At 48.6% G+C, this 17557-nt stretch overlaps 2 non-coding genes across 2 annotated transcripts; one reads left to right on the top strand and one right to left on the bottom strand.

Annotated features, from left to right (window-relative positions):
• Positions 1-8402: 8402 nt before the first annotated feature.
• TRNAG-CCC (transfer RNA glycine (anticodon CCC)) lies at positions 8403-8473 on the top strand. Its single transcript has one exon. It is a non-coding gene; the product is annotated as a tRNA-Gly (tRNA).
• A 5658-nt stretch (positions 8474-14131) lies between these two features.
• On the bottom strand, positions 14132-14204 carry TRNAK-CUU (transfer RNA lysine (anticodon CUU)). Its single transcript has one exon. It is a non-coding gene; the product is annotated as a tRNA-Lys (tRNA).
• Between the last annotated feature and the right edge of the window lie 3353 nt (positions 14205-17557).

The raw sequence follows: 17557 nt of genomic DNA, 5'->3' as shown, positions 1-17557 counted from the left end.
GGGACAGACTGGACTAGTCTGCTACACATACTGGCAAAGCAGGGTAGGGGGCGGGCATGGTGGGGTTATTGTGGGTCGCTCTGATTAGGCTGCAGTTCCCACTGGTTTATGCGAGGGTCAGGTATGTGCTGGGCAGAACCAGGCTGGACTGCAACACCCATTGGTTCCAGTGTAAGTCGGGCTGAGAATAGAACCAACCCAGCAATTGCAACCACCAGCTGATCAGGGCGATGGACTGTGCCGGGCCCTGTGCTTGCTAGTACATACAAGAATCTGGTCTGAGAACACCTCAGACAAAGTTTCTTTGGGGATCCCCCCAATCTAGCTTTCGGACTCAGAACCCTAACCAAGAAAAGACAGAAGACAGAACAAGTCAATCAACCACCTCAGCTATATGTTGGCAATGAAAATACTGGGCAAACAGAGACTATATGATGGACTATGTCAATCAGTGGATTCTCCAACAACTGCATCGTGCTTGGAGTGTTGAGAGTGGCAGCAATTCAGATCTGTTGAACTATCAAGACCACTCTGCCGGCTCTACCTTCAGACCAGAGATGGTCTCCCCAAGAAACTGATGAACTTATCTGTACAATAAGATGCTGGACTTTATGCCTGGTAGATGCTTGCAATGAAAGAATGTCAACTGAATTTGAACTGTGGTAATGCAACAAGGTGGAGGAATCCACCATGGCGGGGGGGTGGGGAGGGGTGGGAGGAATCCCAGTGCCTATAAAACTGTCACATAGTGCAATGTAATCAATTTTAAAAATCACAAAAAAAATGATACTGTGTTAAGAGTTGATTTCAAACCAGTTTCATAGGCCACAAGAGAATGAAAGGACTATGTGCAGTCTTACAGGAAACAAACCTGGAGCTGAGGAGAACCAAGAAGAGTCTGGTCACGGGCAATGCCTTCCTGGGGGGAGATGCCTATAAGAGAAGCCAGGCAACCCCTGGAGATTCCTGGGACAGCAGCACAACCAATGGGAATTCCAGCCTAAGTCTCTGTGAATTTACTTCCAATACTCAGTGGCCAAGGCTCAAAGAAGGCCTTGCATCCCTGAAGGTAGCATGCACATTGCATTTTCGTGTGTGTGTGTGTGTGTGTGTGTGTGTGTGTGTGTGTGTGTGTGTGAATTCCCATTGTGGAACTCACTGGAGATCTCCCACCAGGAGACAGTCCCATCATGCCTGGAGGAGGTGCGCCCTGGTCCCCTAGGTGGGGAGGACCCACGTGGTCAAGTGGATACTGAGTCTCTACAGGCCCCTGCAATGCTGGCTGCAACAGTGCCTCTTGTTTGAGGGCTCATCCCCTGTGTGGATGGCCAGCAAGTCCCGAGGGTATTCCTCCACCCACACCTCTGCCAACCCAGGTCCCCAGCAGCTCCAGCAAGTAACAATCAGTGGTGGGTCCTATTACCAGAAAAACTCCAGGTTCTTTCCTCAGCTTAATATTGAAATACAAAGCCAGGAACCTGTTGCAGAGTAGTTTTACTTGCAACATGACCAAGTGAGCTGGGGGAAGGGGAATTGGGGGTGGAAAGAGGGAAGGGGAAAGTACCTCCTGAGAGAAAGCTGGGAGGTGGGATGTCTCTTGAAAGGAGAGAGGGAGAGACACCAAAGGTTTCAGGAAGGGTCTTGGGGTTTTAAGCATTCCCTGACTCCTTCTTGTTAGGCGGGAACCTACAGGTAAAAGATTCTCCATTGGTGGTTTCTTAGCCAATTAGGAAATGGCTGTGCAACTCTTGTGCCACCTACTTAAAGGTGTGGCAAAATTTTAGCTTCTTAGACTGTCTCAGGTCCCTCTACTGTCATAAGTCAGTGATCTGCAGCAGCTGCTATTCTTGCCCACTGTCCCGCTGACAGTTCTTTTTTTTTTTTATTGATTACATTGCATTATGTGACACAGTTTTATAGGCACTGGGATTCCCCCCACCCCTCCCCAAACCTCCCGCCTATGGTGGATTCCTCCACCTTGTTGCATTACCACAGTTCAAATTCAGTTGAGACCGCTGACAGTTCTGATGGCGCCAGTCACCTCCGCAGGAGCCCGATTCCCACCTAGCTCTAATTCAGTCCAGCACTTTTGTGAGCCAAAAGGAAGCAGAAGCAGAGCTGAGTGCCTGAAGTCATGTGACCCACCCCCTCATCCTTGACTCAGGACGACCCTAAAATTGTGGTGAAGTAAGGTAAATAATTGGGGCTCGGCTAGTCCACGGAGACCCAGGTTTCACTCCTCTTCACCTGGAAACCCCAAAGCTCCTGGATCCTGGTAGTGTGCACCCAAGGGAAGGGATCTGGAGCAGCCTTGTGATCATCACAAGGATCATCAACCCTGATGGACCCCAACCTAAGAAAACCAAGCTGCCCTGCAGCACCCCACAGTGCCTGGGGATCAATGCTCAGGACCCCGATGTGGGAAGACGGAGTACTTGCTGCACACTGTCCCTTGGGGTAAAGCAAAGCTGTGAGCAATTTTCACTTCTGCAAGTGGTCCCACCAGAACTCAGCGTGAACCCACATTCTGGCCTTGCTACTAAAGTGTCTGAACTATCTCATCACCATGGGTGGTTCCCTGACAGAGTCCTTGAGCACAGGCAACAGCTCGGGCAGAGCCAATGCCTCGAAGGAACCAACATTCTCTGTGGTGAGTGCAGGCACCTCAGGTTTGGCCAGGAACAGGATCCTCCAGGATCGCTCATTTCCAGGCAGACTGGCCAATATGAGAACCTGAACTCCTGGGGAGCTTAAGCGCAGAAGAGCAAGCACAAGAAAGATCCTGCGAGGTCCCAGGCACAGAGCCAGAAACATGAGGCTTGGAGTGGTGCTTTGCAGAGCTGCCTTGCCTCTCTGTTAAAAAACAAAATTGTAGTGGAAACCAGATTTCAATCAAACAGGAAAAACTCCAATGGTCCCATGGAGATTTGAACTCAGATCACTGGATTCAGTGTCCAGAGTGCTCACCATTACATTCTGGAACCCATAAAAGTGAAAATATGTTGGATTTAAAAAACAGTCCTTCATGGGGACTACATCTGTGAATGACTCAAGCCAGATTGCACACATCTGTTGTGACTCAAGATTCAGTATAAGACATTGCAGTCCTTGGACAGGGATCAGACAGGTGTACAAACACAGTGTTTTATGAGGGCCATGCCAAGGCAAATCTATTCCCATGTTTCTGCTTAGTGGAGAGGAAGGCAGCTTGGCAGGCATTGGTGCCTCAACGTACCCCCAAATACCTGGACGCTTGTAGCAAGGATTATAGGTATACACTGGTGTAGGACCAAGGTTGAGGCCTATGGGAAGCAGCCCTCGGCTGGGCAATGGTCAAAGGCCACAGAATTGTTTGTGTCTCAAGTTATCTTTGAGACAGTCATATACTGACTGTGTTCTTAGATCAGTGTTGTTTTGTGATCTTCCAACATTTGCTAATTAACATGAATGTGGTGTGTAGTTATTATAGCTTAGATGGTAAAGCCTAGCTCAACCCACTGACTCCACCCTCCAGGCCTCACTCATGTCAGTGGATGCCACCACCTGTCTAGCCAGGCCTATCCCCAGTCCTGGTTTTCTTGCTCACCAGTGGGAGCTACAGCCCATCAGAGAAGTGCCCACAGTCTCCCTACTGGGCCCAATCCCCAGTCCCAGATCTTACACTTACTTTCCAGGTGCATCCACTGGCAGATCTGAGAACCAGGATGGGCTGCAGGACAAGCCAAGTTAGACCACAGCAGCATCCAGTTCATATTACTGCCGGGACTGGGCTGGCTAGGCTGGTTGGATAGCACTACCTACCAGTGGGAGTTGGAACTGGGGCAACACCAGGGCAGGCCAGGCTACAGCACCCACTGGTATATGCCAAGGTGAGGCAGGACATGCCAGACTGGGCTGCAGCACCCACCACACATGCAAGGCCCTGGGAGGGGGGCAAGCCCAGTAGGGGAGCTGTGGGGACATACTGAGTAGGCCACTGCTCCTGCTGGTGAATGTGAGAGCTAGGACTAGGGCAGACCAGGCTGGGCAGGGCTACAACTCTTGTTGGCCTGCATGTGAACTGGGTTAGGGGGAGAGACAGGCTGGGCTAACTGAACATGGTTCTACACTTATACAACATAAGGCATTGTGCTATCCTCTCCTGCTTTCCCAGGTCATAAGCATGGAGCTGGAGCAAAAGTAGAGCAGCTAGAACATGAACTGGTGCCCATATGAGATGTCGGCACTTGGAAGTGGAAGATTAGCCAATTGAGTCAATGCTCCAGTCCCCAAAAGTTTGACTTTTCAGGAAGAAACTGAAAAATCCAGACATTTGGTTCTAAGGTGCACTGCTACCAGAGTGTTGCATGGCACCTGGCACTACCAGGTAGGTAGCAGGCAGCCCAGGGACACATGTTGCAGGGTCCAGGTGTTGTTCCAACACCGTGCCACAGTGCTAGTTTAAAGGGCTGAGGCCTGGATCCTGGGGATGTGCCCCACTGGTGGCCTTAGTCCCAATGGCTAATGGTTCTAGACAGGAGTGGCAGACCAGGGACTTGAAGCTGGGGTTCTAAGAAGATGCACACAAAGGCACTGTGTCAGGTAGGAGTGAGCAGGCCAGAGACCTCGCAGGTCCTGGAAAGGCTATACCTGCACTGTGCCACCATGCTGGTGTTTGAGCTGGCAGGCCTAAGAAAATAAATGCTTCTGGGAAGTGCTGAATCAGGTTCCCTCCTTACTTTTGTAGAGGGAAACCTTTGCCTTCCGGTTTTATAAATCTATACTTTGTGTCTGTGTCTCTGAGTCTTCACCCTGGTGTGGATGGTGGTAGATCTCCACGGTCAGTTGGTGAGTTTCTCTAATGTACTCTTAGTTGAAATTGGTGTGGCAATTGAACCCAAGTCTAGAAGCCTGGATGTTGGCTTGTGAAGCAGGGAGGGACCTATGGTGTGGTTGGTGGAGTCTGTTCCCTCTACTCTGACAGTGCTGTGTTTACTGTAATTCTTTCCAATTTTGTCCATGCTGATGGACTTGTCTGTTTAGGGGCCAATGACTTTTCAGGATGTGGAGACACAGCCACTGGCACTGACTACAATTTCTCCAGCTGGTGAAATGGATCCATTAAGTGGATGGGTAGAACTTGACAGCTCTGGTTATACAAGGCTAACGTGTCCAGTCAGTAGGAGGTAGTCACAGAAGATGGAAGGAACCTGCATCCTTCAACAGCTCTTAAGAAGAAGGATCAGAAATCCATGAGGGAGGGATGAAATGGGACAGGCAGGCAGCAAGCTTAGAGTCACAAATTAGAAGTCAGCTCCCCACCCAAACTGCTGCTGTGTAGCTCCTGGTCAATCAGATACCCCTTTCCCCATGGCATGGGGAGGGGGATTCTCGTGGGTACTATCCTGTTACCACCTCTGCCGGAGTCCAGCTCCAGCCGAGAGTTCGGAGCTCGGGAAGGGTGCGTGAGATAGGCGTAGAAAGAAGAAGAGAGAAAGAAAAGAGAGACGGACCACTAGGATTCCTTGATGATTGTGGACATTGCAAGAAAGCTGTCCGCTTTATTTATACAGAAGCAGTACAAAGTTTTCTTTTAGGGGCATTTTGACATAGTTTCAGGGGGGCACAATTTACAGCTTCTTGAGAAATGATTGAGGAAGGATCCCACATTCCTTGCTTATCTTGGTTTGCCAGTCTTCATCCGCTCTCCTCAGGTCTGGGCTCTAACCTTGGCGCCACCTGTGACAACCAGGCCCCTACCTTGAATTATGTATGGGTTAGTAAATCCGGGGTCTTGGTGTATGGGGATTACGGGCCATTGGCACTAAAGGCCCTTAGGTCAGCAAGCTCACACAGTTTGTTATCTGAACAAGTAAAGCAAGAGTTATAACGGCGGAAAGAATTGTAATTAGCAATGAGCCAAGTTTACTCCATTTAAGTTTCAATTCTGCAATTGACAAGTGAGTGTTTCCAAAGACAATTCTACAAATTGTTTCACCTCAAGACAGGGCATTATCCATTCCAACGTTGCAGCCAAAAATTTATCAGTAGGCAACACATCGTATTCAGTAATACACTCTTACTACAATTCTTATTCTACAACTTATCCATTACTTAATGGGAGAAATACATCAAAAGAGAAAAAACAAAGATCTAAGACAAAAGGTTCCAAACATTAAGTTCCTCTACAACTGCAGGTTCTACAATCTCATAAGTGATTAAACAATAATCAAAAGTATATCTTTGTGATGTTAGTGAAATCAGCTTATATTTCCTCTAGTTAGAAATTATGAAAGCAGCTGAAGCAACTACAGTTTCTATGTTCTAAAGAGTTGCAAGGACAGGCTAACCCTTAAGGTCACAGTAACTATATTTTTTGCTTTAGCAGGATAGCCTTTAGGGTCCCAGTAACACGATAGCTTTTAGGGTCCCAGTAGCTATATTTTTTGTCATGGCAGTTTTAACCCATACTCCCATCATTTCCATTAGTTTGTAAAATTCTTATCAAGCCATTTCCCAGAAAGCATGCTAAATGTCCAGGCCAGATTTTATGGCAATGGGTAGGTACACAATAAGGTGTCTGGAAACAGCATGGGCTTGATTGTACTCCTGTGTGCAGTTAAAGGCCCACTCACCAGGACATTATCAGTAACATTAACTCTCAAGCTGATATTATTTGCCAAAGCCATCTCACAGGGGCAAACAATGCCTCAATAGATTACAGGATTCTTAGTGGGGTGCTTGAGTGTCCATGCAAAAGGGTGGTGAGACTGCATCAAGGTGGTCAGAGAGAAATCCGCCGGGCCCTGCCAAACAGCTGGAAGCTCCCCCGGGCCCTGCCAAGCAGGGGAGCTGTTCTCTTCACACCTTCGTGCCATCTACACCTACTGCACGGACCCTGGCACACCTCCATTCCCAGGCACAGGAAAAGGCAGTCTGGAGGGCACCCTCTCTCTTCCTGGGTTTCCCTCTTTCCCCACTCTGTCCCTACTTGTGACCCACATGTGTGATTTCCTCTGCTTTCAAATAAACTTTACTCAGAAACGAGATCTCTGGGCTGCACAGTGAGGCAGAGGGCTGGACGTGGGCGGGGCGTGAGTGACGTCACAGAGGGGGCGTGTTCATGTAGATAAGGCAGCACAGAAGCTGCTGTTCCCGCATCTGCTGCAGAAACATGACAGGATTTCCCGTGCTGGGGGAGAAACTGCAGAGAATTGCTCGTGAATCATGTGCTGTATGTGTGTGAAGGCAAAGAGGGACAGGCATGGTTGGAACAAAGCGAGTATCTGTGAAAGTGTAGGGTGCGTGTGACTGTGTTAGGGTGGAAAGCAGCAAATTCTTATTTGCCTGGCAGGGGAGATCCCATGATCACGATAGGGCATCAGAGTGAGGCTCATTTATGGCTCTTGGGATGTGCTTTCCCCGCCTGTGGGAAACTCTACTGCAAAATTTGTGGTAGAGTAGTGGTGAACTGTGCAGCAGACCCTGATGAAACCCCTTGAATTTACCCTCGTCTAGCTTGGCTGTTGAGTTGGCAGATGGATAATCTCTGTCTCTCGCTCTCCTCGAAGTATGCCTTTCAAACCAATCAATGAAGTTTTAAAGAAAAGAAAGGAAAAAGAAAAACGAGAAAGAAAGAATGGCTCACCTCTGTGGATTTGGGAGGGTGTGGGATAATGGATTGATCTCAGAGTGGCATTCTTGCATATTCTCCATTGTGTGGATTTTTAAGGCAGGAGAATTGAAAGTCAAGTCATTTCAATCCTTGGATTTTTTTTTGGGAAGTCCAAAGAAGCACCTGAGGAGAAAGCCTTGGGGCTCTGGAGCCCTGCGGGGATTCGCCTGGCTTAGAGGTTAGCCTGTACCCATGCCATTGGGATCAAAATCATAAACGGATGAAAATGTCAATACCTGAGTGTTTGTCAAAGGTGAAGGGCAAACACACTTTATGCAGGACAGAGGGAAAAGGAGTAATCGTCATGCAGACCTTCTGTGGTCACCTGGGCATGTGGCCAGTCATCCAGACACTGTGTTTGTCTCAAGGTAGGGAGGAAAGTGTTTGGGAGGCTGCCAGCAAGTGGAGGGCAGAAAGATTGCATTATCAGTGAGCCAACGAGCTCTCCAGATTTGTACAGGTCTAGAAGAGTTTCTGCTGGGTTTCTCTAGAGGGTCACTATGCAGTGGCACGGGGCCTGTGTCAGAATTATGTTCTTTGAACTCCAACAGCATTGTGATTTGAATGCCAAATAGTTTGGCGGCCTGATTAACAGCTGCCTGTGTAAGCTTTTGCAACTTTTTGCCTGAGTTGTATTTTGCCTGTGCTGTGTCTGAAAGAGGCTGAAGGAGTCTGTTTCACCACGGTCTTTCCACAGGTCTCCCTTCGGCTTTTCTGCAGTAGGTGTCCACAAAGACATTGTGTTGTTGCATTGGTGGTTCAGTGGTAGAATTCTCGCCTCCCACGCGGGAGACCCGGGTTCGATTCCCGGCCAATGCATATGCTCTGTGTTGTGAGCTTCGTTTTCCTTTACTCTATTATATTTTTAAGTTCTCTTCGCCCCTTCCTTTTGTCCGAAACTCAGTTAGTGTTTACCACAAGCCTGATACTGCCGGCCCTTGGTATTAATTTCTTCATAGTTAGTTGCTTTCTATCTTGTTACACTGCCATCACTGGGATTTCTTTTACTCTCGATCAGATCACAGAACATTTGGACACATCATCATCAGTAGTGATTCCAAGTAGATTGAGGATTCGCAGCAATATGCATTGTTTCCAAAGTTTTTCCTTTGCTTTTCCGATTGTATACGGAGGGAGCGGAGCGAGAGCGGCGCCCGAGGCCACAGAGGCACCTGCCCAGCGGGAAGCGCCCGCACCCGCGGCCACCAGCGCTCAGCTCCCTTGGGGCCAGGCGCCTCCAGCGGTGAGGGACGCGCCCTCGGCCATCCCCGGGGCCTGGCCTCCCAGGCAGGGGACAGGCAAGGCGGCGAGGTCGGCCCGCTGCCCTCGGAAGCTGGGGTTACCCTGAGCGGTGGCTCCGCCTAGCACTACTGCACCCTCGTACACTTTAATTAGGGACCTGAAGATGTGACTTCTGTGGCGGTACCTCTATGCCCTTAACTGAGAGGTCTGTGATCGGAGCCAAGTCGTCTCCACATAGCTCGTTTTGGAGCTGTGGTGGTCGCGGTTCTCTAGCCAGCCCGTCATTTCACGCCAACGGAGAAGGACGCTTTCTTCGGGTTCCTGCAGGCCCGGTAAGGCGGGACCCTCTGGGATCCTCCGTGAACACCCAGGAGGGCTGGGAGAATCCGTCCCTCTGCAGAAAGGAATCTTTCATCTGTGGTAACCTTGGAGGGTTTTTTGTTTTTGTTTTTTCCTACTTCTTCTTGTGCCTGTGTTTTCTTCCCTCGACCCTTATTCATACACTGGAAGTTAAATCGGCTCTGGGATTTCTAGAATGACCTGCCATGCTGGAATCAAGGTTCTCGGCGTGGTTCTCTGGCTGCTCACGTTAGTGTTCCTAGGCAGTCTTCCTGGCGCACGATCATTCTCGTCAGTTTACCTGAGGTATATTGATGGTCTTTCCGTTCTGTCTCCCTGACTGTCGGTTGTTTAGTACAACCATTTCTCTCCTCAAGTGAGTGAAAGTTCCAGCCCTATGACATAGCAGCATCTACATGGCCTGTCCGGGTCTGCATTCCAGTGATGCTATCCCTCCCACCCTGGCCTTTACGCTATGGTGGTGGGGCCCATTTGTCTCTCTCACCTGCAGCATTACCCCACAACCCCTTGTCATTGCTCTAGTTTAAGGGATCAAGTGGTTTTTCAGCAGATTTCGATAGCAGGAGGATCCCAAACCCCACCCAGCTCCAGTTCTTCAGTCCTACGTATGGATCTTAACTTCCCCTTGATTCCTCTGTCCTTCACCTGCAGAAGTCCCTGGATGCTCTGCTGTGGGCAGCCTCTGACGAATCTGGTTGTGTGTGTCTTCAGCAGTCCTAGTGTGCTTACATTTCTGAGAGATTTGGTGGTGGGAGAGTGGTATACGATGACCAAATTAATGTGGATTTCCTTTCCTGTGTCCCGTAAGGATGTTTCTTTGCTGTCTTTTCACTCATGTGCCTCTTGGCAGAGTGTTGGGAAAAGAGCAAGACATCTGATGGGATCCTCATCTTTGTCCTGGCGTTTGTGCCATGACTCCTTCCTGTGGCCACTTTGCAGGTGTTTGCTTTGACTGCGATGGGTCTAGGCATCATCTCCTTCATGTTTCTGTGCTTTGGATGCATTCGCTGCTTGGATTTCTGCATTTACTCCTTGCTTTATGAGTAGCAATTTTTCAGCCATTGTTTCTTCTACAGGTTTCCCCACTCCACATCTCTGCCAATACACACATTTCCAGAGACTTGAATTTCTTAGCTATTGGGCATCCTGAGTGACCCACTCCCTAGTCATTAATGAGGTGCTAATTTTCTTACATTTTCCCTGTCAATATTCTACATTCTCCAGGTCTTTGTTGTCATTAATCATTGTTTCTGAGAATGTTCATCTGCTGATAGTCTTGTTCTGTGATGTTGAATACGCTTGGTCTTTTCTGCTGTTGTATATGTCATCGCAAGGTTTTCATTGGGATCACTGTTACATGCTCCAGATCTCTGTTTAGTTCTTGGGACATATGGGATACAGTCATACAAATTGTGTCACAGTCCTTTCTGCTGATTTGAACATTGTGCCACTTCCCACTCAGTTTCCAGTGTGTCTTTCTCACTGAATAGTCCATGTAGGGTGGTCTTTTTGCACGTGGCAAGCCTGGTGTTGATTGGAGGTTGCGCATTGTGACTTTTATAGCTTGTGAATAAGCTATTTCATTATCCCTACAAACAATGATTCTTTCTCTCCCCTAGCAAATCAGTGCATTACCTTGGATTTCCTCTGATCCATGTAGGTGTTACTTTGTTCCATTTCTGTTTGTTCCAAATCTGTTTTCATTTGCACTACAGAGGCGAGACATTCCTTCTTTTTATTTTCTTTACATGTTTATTTGTTCATTTGAAAGGCAGAGTTAAAGAGTGGGAGAGGGAGAGATTCAACAACCAAGGGTAGATGAGGCCAAAATCAGGAGACTGGAGCTTCAGTCTGGCTGGCTTCCAGGTTTCTAGAGCCAGAGGCTCTCAGGGTCTCCGACCTGGGCTTGTCCTTTGGCGTGGGCTTACCACCACTTCATCTTGGGGAACCAGAGCCCAGAAAACTAACGAGTCACCCCACCCTTGGCTTAACAACTTTGTGCCAGCTCAAACAACACCTCCAGAAAAACCTTTACAACAAGTACCACTCTGCCACAGTAGAGTTTTCCACATGCAAGGAAATCACAGAGGCCAGCACATCCCAAGTGCATTAGATCAGCCTCACCCTGATCCCCTTCATGATCAAGGGATACCCTGACAGGTAATAAGAATATGTTGCTTTCCACCCAAGCACACTCACACACACCCTACACTTTCACACATGCTTGCGTTGCTCCAAGCACACTACAGCACTTACAGGTAAATGAGGGGCCGAGACTGGTGGCTTAGAAGAGGGAAACTGGAGGATTTGGGAGGGGGGTGCTAAACCAGTATAGCTGCTTATGTGGGAGACCAGAACTGGGCTTATTTGGTATCAACCAGTGCTTATCAGAGCATGGGAAAGCCCTGGGTGGAGGGGCCTGTTTGGCAGGGCTTAATACAGTATCCAACGGTGAATGTTAAGGCAGGGTGTGGAGCCTGTTAGGCTGGGCCATGATACTACACAGCATGTGAGAGAACTGGGTCCTGCCGGAGCAGACTCTGTAGGGGATGGTGGGCTCACCGTGTGGGAGTGCTGTGCACCTGGTTTGCTGCAGGGCTGCAGGTGTTGACAGGCTGAGCTAGGCATGACCACAGAACTCACCAACACTCATAGGGTGATGGGGCAAAATTCAATTCCCCTGCTCCCTGGGCTCAGAGCAGTGATAAGTCAGAGTGCTGGGATGCCTACCCATCACTCCTCACACTCACTCTGCATCCAGTCAGCAGGAATTGGTGTTTCCTTGTCACTGGGTCATGGATGGTCTGTCCTGTGGGCCTTCCCTTTCTGGGAACGGAATGGAAGCAGGCATCCCTGCAGATGATTGCAAGGGGACCCTAGAGAGAGAGTGCAGGGGCAGCGAGAGAGTGCATGGTTCCTCAGAGCTCGGGGCCCCTCCCGTGCCTATAGGATAGAGAGTACCCGCCTCCCTGCTATCCAGCCAGGAACCTGACATGCTTAAGGCAGAAAGGCACGGGTGGACTTCTCCTGTCAGAGTGAGTGGACATGACCAAGATGGAGGACTAGGGCTGGAGACATCATGATGTAATTGATTCTTTTGTTTTATTTCACACATCAAGGTATCATTTAAATGAAGTAAACAAATTATAATGGAGCCCTGATTTGCACTGTAACTAGCTGTTAGAAGACACTGCACATTCTCCTGAAGACACACCATCACGTCCCAGATGTAAGGTTACTCTCCAGTTTCCCACCGTTCTAGTGGCAAGTCCACTGCACGTGCAGGAGCTCTGAAATATGATCAGCATGTTAAGCTCAGTGTGAGGGCCAGTGGCTGAAATCCTGGCCTTGGGTTCTCCATGGGGGAATTCCACGTGGGCACCAGTTTGTGTCATGGCTGCTCTATTCTCATACAGCTTCCTGCTTGAGGCCTGGGAAAGCAGTGGAGGATGGCCCAAAGCCTTGGGACCCTGCACTTGTGTCGGAGATCCAGAAGAAGTTTCTGTCTCCTTGCTTCTGATCAGCTTTTTAAACCATTTTGGGAGTCAACCAGTGGATGGAAGATTTTACTCTGTGTTTTTCCTTGTCTCTATAAGTTTACCTTTCCAATAAAAATAAATAAATCTTGAGAAAAAAACCTCAGCATAAATCACAAGTGGACATGATTTCCCGGCAGTCTTTCTCACAAACTGGGCAGGATCGAAATACTATCAAAATACTGTCCAACTGAATCTTATTGTTATAGTAGTACATTAGTATCATTGCTTTCATGTCATGAGGAGAATTATACTCCATGATTCTGCTTCTTTTTAGAAGGAGTAAGGAATTTGGACCAACACTATAACCTGATTTAACCAACCCACTCATCAAAGAAACAAAGTACTGCTGAGGTCAAAAAAGATGCAATAATTCCCTTCAGATGGCAGTAAGAATTTAATTTCACTCCAACAGAACTGAAGACCTAGATTTATTCTGGGCCATGATAGTGCCTTTACAGAATCTCTGGTTTACTTCTATCAAAGAGATCACAAGACATCCCCTTTCAGCAAGATCCTGACCTAAACTTATTTGCTTAACTTACACAACAAGAAGATAACGTTACGTGGAGAAGCTTCCATGTGTGGCTCTGAACTAAGTTCCATGGGGCATCCTTCAAAAGCTGCAGTTAAGGACCCACCCAGCTTCTCTGCACTGTGCCCGACTGAGGTCTTCTGGCGCATGGGCCTGACATGCAGGTTTTATCCCTTGCAATTTCTTTTGATTGCATCCTTGGAATCTGCAGAGCTCATTTCACTTTTCAGAGGTTCTGGTTCTGATGCCCACCAAAAGGAATATCAGTTCTTCTTTTCTGGATTCCTTGGTTTCAAATCTGGCATAAGTTCTGAGAAGCAAGTGCGGCAGAAGTCCCCGCAGGTTTCATTGACTAAAATCGGGTTCAGGAACTTGCAGCAATAACAGGTGAAACGGAAATTGTGCTTGGAGAAGAAACTCAAGACAAGATGGAGCTCCTGTGTCCACACAACTCGAATGTACTCTTCTGTGGCTTGGCGGGGTGGGGGTTGTGGGGTTACAGAAACCCTCGTGTTTAGCCCTCAGCCTCGTGGGCAAGTTCCCACAACTTCAAAATGGGCCTTAGAAAGCAGGAGAGAGATGGGTGTTTACAGCCAGCCAATCGCTCTCACATCTTCCACAAGGGGAGAGGCTCACTGAGGAGTCGGACGGGATGCCCACGGGCAGGAAAGTCAGCAGTGAGGAGTACCACGGTTGGCAAGAATACCACAATGGTTTCACAGGAGGGATGGTCCCACTTCCTAGGGTGGTGGTTGTGATTCTAGAGCTGAGACAGTTCTGCCTGTGGTGGCAAAAGTTAGCATGCGCCCAACGTGGGGCTCGAACCCACGACCCTGAGATTAAGAGTCTCATGCCCTACCGACTGAGCTAGCCAGGCCACAACAGTAAGATACCCTTACCACTTCCATGTCATGACCTGCGCAAAGCAATACCTTCTTAGTGCAATTTATCATCAGGTACCATGAAGACATTGCCTAAAATGGGGCAGGAAAACACAGCTTTTCAATGGCAGCTTTCAGCCCTACCTACCCCGCGTTGGTGCAGGGACAGCCAGGCTTGCCAGCAGCAGGCATCACCTGTTACAAAACCTCCGCCTTTCCACAAATTCCCACTAAACTGGGTCGGTCACTCTGGACCCCCACTGCGAGGAGAAGGTGAAAGTGTGCCAGAGGACATGGATGGGAGTGCCGGCTTGCAGAGCAGAGGATGGCTCATGGAAAGAGAGGACTCACCATTCCTCGGAGGCCTAACTGGATTTTTCAATAGTAGTTCGTATTGCTTTTAAGTGTACAGCCATGTTCACTTTTCAGGGCTCAAGGTGTCCCCAGTTGTACGCTCACCAGGATTCTGAGCCCAGACCCATGCAGCATTCCCAGTCCACTGTCAGTCCACAGCCAACGCTGCTCCCCTATACACAGGTGAGGACCTTGGTGTCCTTTCCCCAGGGTGCAATGAAGGACCCCAATGCCCTTCAGTGTGGGCTGTCTGGGTTAGCCTTGATGTTCACATAGTAAACATGGCTCCATTGAGTGTGTATTCATGAGAAAGAGAGAAATCTGATCCCTGGGCAAGTTTTTCCCATTGGGTACATTAGAATTGCTAAAACCATTTATTGTGCAAACTGGATGAATTTAAGTTTTTCCCAAGTGAGCGTATGAATGAATTGGGAGATGTATGAAAAAAAAAACAATAATAATAAGATGAGTCTTGATGGGGAGAGGCTGGAAAAGAAAAGTTTAAAATGGAACAACAGTTTAGAGTGTATCTGACTGTGGTCAGTTTGCAGCATGCTGCTGAGAACATTCCTGAGATTCTAGTGCAGTTATCCCCTCTGGGAGGATCTGTTATACAAACAGAGCAGAGACCCAAGAGCTGAAAGCACTTCCCAGGCAAAGCAGGACGAGATCACCAACGTGATCTTGGAATACCCGAGAGACACCTGCTGCCCTTGTTGTTGACATCCAGACAACAAAGCCAGGAGCTTGGAAAGCTTAGTGCTTCAGAAATGAATGGTGGGGTAGATCTGGAACTGTGGCTCACCAGGCCAACATTCCCCACTCAGCCGGAACCCCAGGGCTCTGTGCTGAGCTCCTGAGCCAAGTCACCTTGGTGCTTCTAATCTGACCCATAACTCAGAGCGAGTTCTCTCCACGTGGCACCTCTCGAGTTCTGTGTGTGCCCAGAGGTCTCCCTCAGTGCCCCCAACCTCTCATGGGCTCAGCTGGATGCCAGTGCTCAGCCTTGAGGAGCTGACACTGCCAGAACCTCGAGGCAGGGCCTGCAGGAGCCTTTTCTCTGTGATCCCAAGTCATTGAAAAACCAAACAAACACAGCAAGCTACATTCCTCGTGTTATGACCCAGATTAGAATCCAGTTTCTGGAACTGAGACTCCAGGTTGCCCAGCGAATGGCAGTAGCTGAAACACCTTAGGTCAGGTTTTTTAATCTGTTTTTCAGGTTCTCCTGATCATTCCAAAGTGTGTACCCAGGTTCCCTCTCTGCAGCTGAGGTGCTTGGCTCAATGTCCTTGTCTTATTCCCTTCCCATCGCTTCTACAAATCCAGAAAACAAGTGTGTTTTGTTTTATTTCTGACAGTGACCTTCAAAAAGATGAAAAAGGAACTACCACAGTACCAGTTCCGATCACAGCCAACCCATGTAGCTCTCCCCTGTGACTGACAGAACGAGTGTTAGGACAAGGTTGTGCAGGTTCTTCTCACAGCTTAGCACAGAAATCAAAAGTCAGGATTCAATTGCCGACTGAGAAGTTTAATTGCAAAGTGAACAGATGAGTGTGAAAAGAAGAATGAAGGAGAAAGCACCTCCAGGAGGCATCTAGAAGATGGGGTGCCTCTTGAAAACAGAGAGGGAGACACATTGGGGTTCTAGGAAAAGTCCTGGGTTTTTAAGACCTTCCCTATTCTTCTTCAGGCAGGCACCTGCAGGGAAGGCATTCCCCATTGGTGCTCTCAACCAATCAGGAAATGGCTGGGTCTTTCCTGTGCCACCCGCTTGAAAGTCACATCCCCACTCCCACTGGTCACTAGCCCCGGAGACCCCAGGAGCTCAGCCTGTGCCAGAAGAAGGAGGAGAACAGGATTCCTCCCTGAGCTCAGTGTCTTAGAACGCCACCTGCAGCTGAGGGCTTGACTGCTGCCTTGCAGGCTGAACTAAGCCAAGCCCTAGCAGAGCTTGTTTCCAGTTCAGCATCATCTCCCTCGGCTTCTCAGACTGTTGATGTCTACCCTGGACCCTCTCTGGCAATTGCAGAAGTGAGGACCTCTGCAGAAATGAGTTGTGCTTCTTTCTTATTTTGGCAAGAATACAATTGTAATACTGTATAAGAACCCATATTTCTCTTTCCATCCTGCTAGCAGCTAGCATAAGATGGAATACTCGTAGTTGCACAAAGTGGAATGATACTCCGAAGCAATGGGAAAAGAATGGTATTCTTAACGTAGCAGAGACTTCTGTCCTCTTTCGACGTAAGGGTTTGGTGTATGTTCCTTGAAGAGGAAAGTGTGGTGAACTGGAGAGGTGGCAGCTCAGTTAGACGGACTGAGGGCTACAACTGTTTGCAGTCTTCATTCCTGTCTGAGTCTTTAAACTCTGAAGGATTTTCATTCACAGAGATAAGGACAGCTGATTCCCAACCAACATTGGATCTCGGGTCGTGGTGGTGAAAGCCCTGGCTCCTGACTGCCAGTCCTCGAGTGAAGCAATTGTTTGTTTCCACAGCACGTGGGTGCTTGCTTTGGAAAAGCACATCTGAGAAGCAGTCATCGCCAACACTGATATTCACTTCTTTAAAAAAGATGTCTTTGAAAACCAGAATTACATGAACAGAGGGAGAGATGGATCTTGCAAAGGTTGGTTCCCTCCACAAATGGCCAGAGTGGTCAGTTTGGGGCCCGGTCGAACCAGAAGCTTTTTCCAGGTCTCCTACATGGATGCAGTCATCCCTCCTGCTAGCGAAGTCTCCCCTTCAGGGAAGTTCTACAAGGCCATCCCCTCCAGATGTTCTCAGAGCAGTGGAAAACCTGAATGCTGGTACACCAGCGCCTCACTCTGGACCACTAATGGGAATTGGTGTATTCTGTACTGCAGCACTGATGTTCTGGCCACAATCCTTCCCTTCCTATGGAGAAAATAAAAGCAATAAAGGTGCACCTGAGCAAGGTGAGGAGACCCTGAAGATAGCGTGTTCAGGGGGGCTTTCATTGTATAGCA

This window comes from Ochotona princeps, chromosome 2, assembly GCF_030435755.1.
Source record: "Ochotona princeps isolate mOchPri1 chromosome 2, mOchPri1.hap1, whole genome shotgun sequence".
NCBI classification, from domain to species: Eukaryota; Metazoa; Chordata; class Mammalia; order Lagomorpha; family Ochotonidae; genus Ochotona; species Ochotona princeps.
The sequence above is the reverse complement of the archived record's forward strand: the minus strand, read 5'-3'. Positions and strand labels throughout refer to the sequence as shown.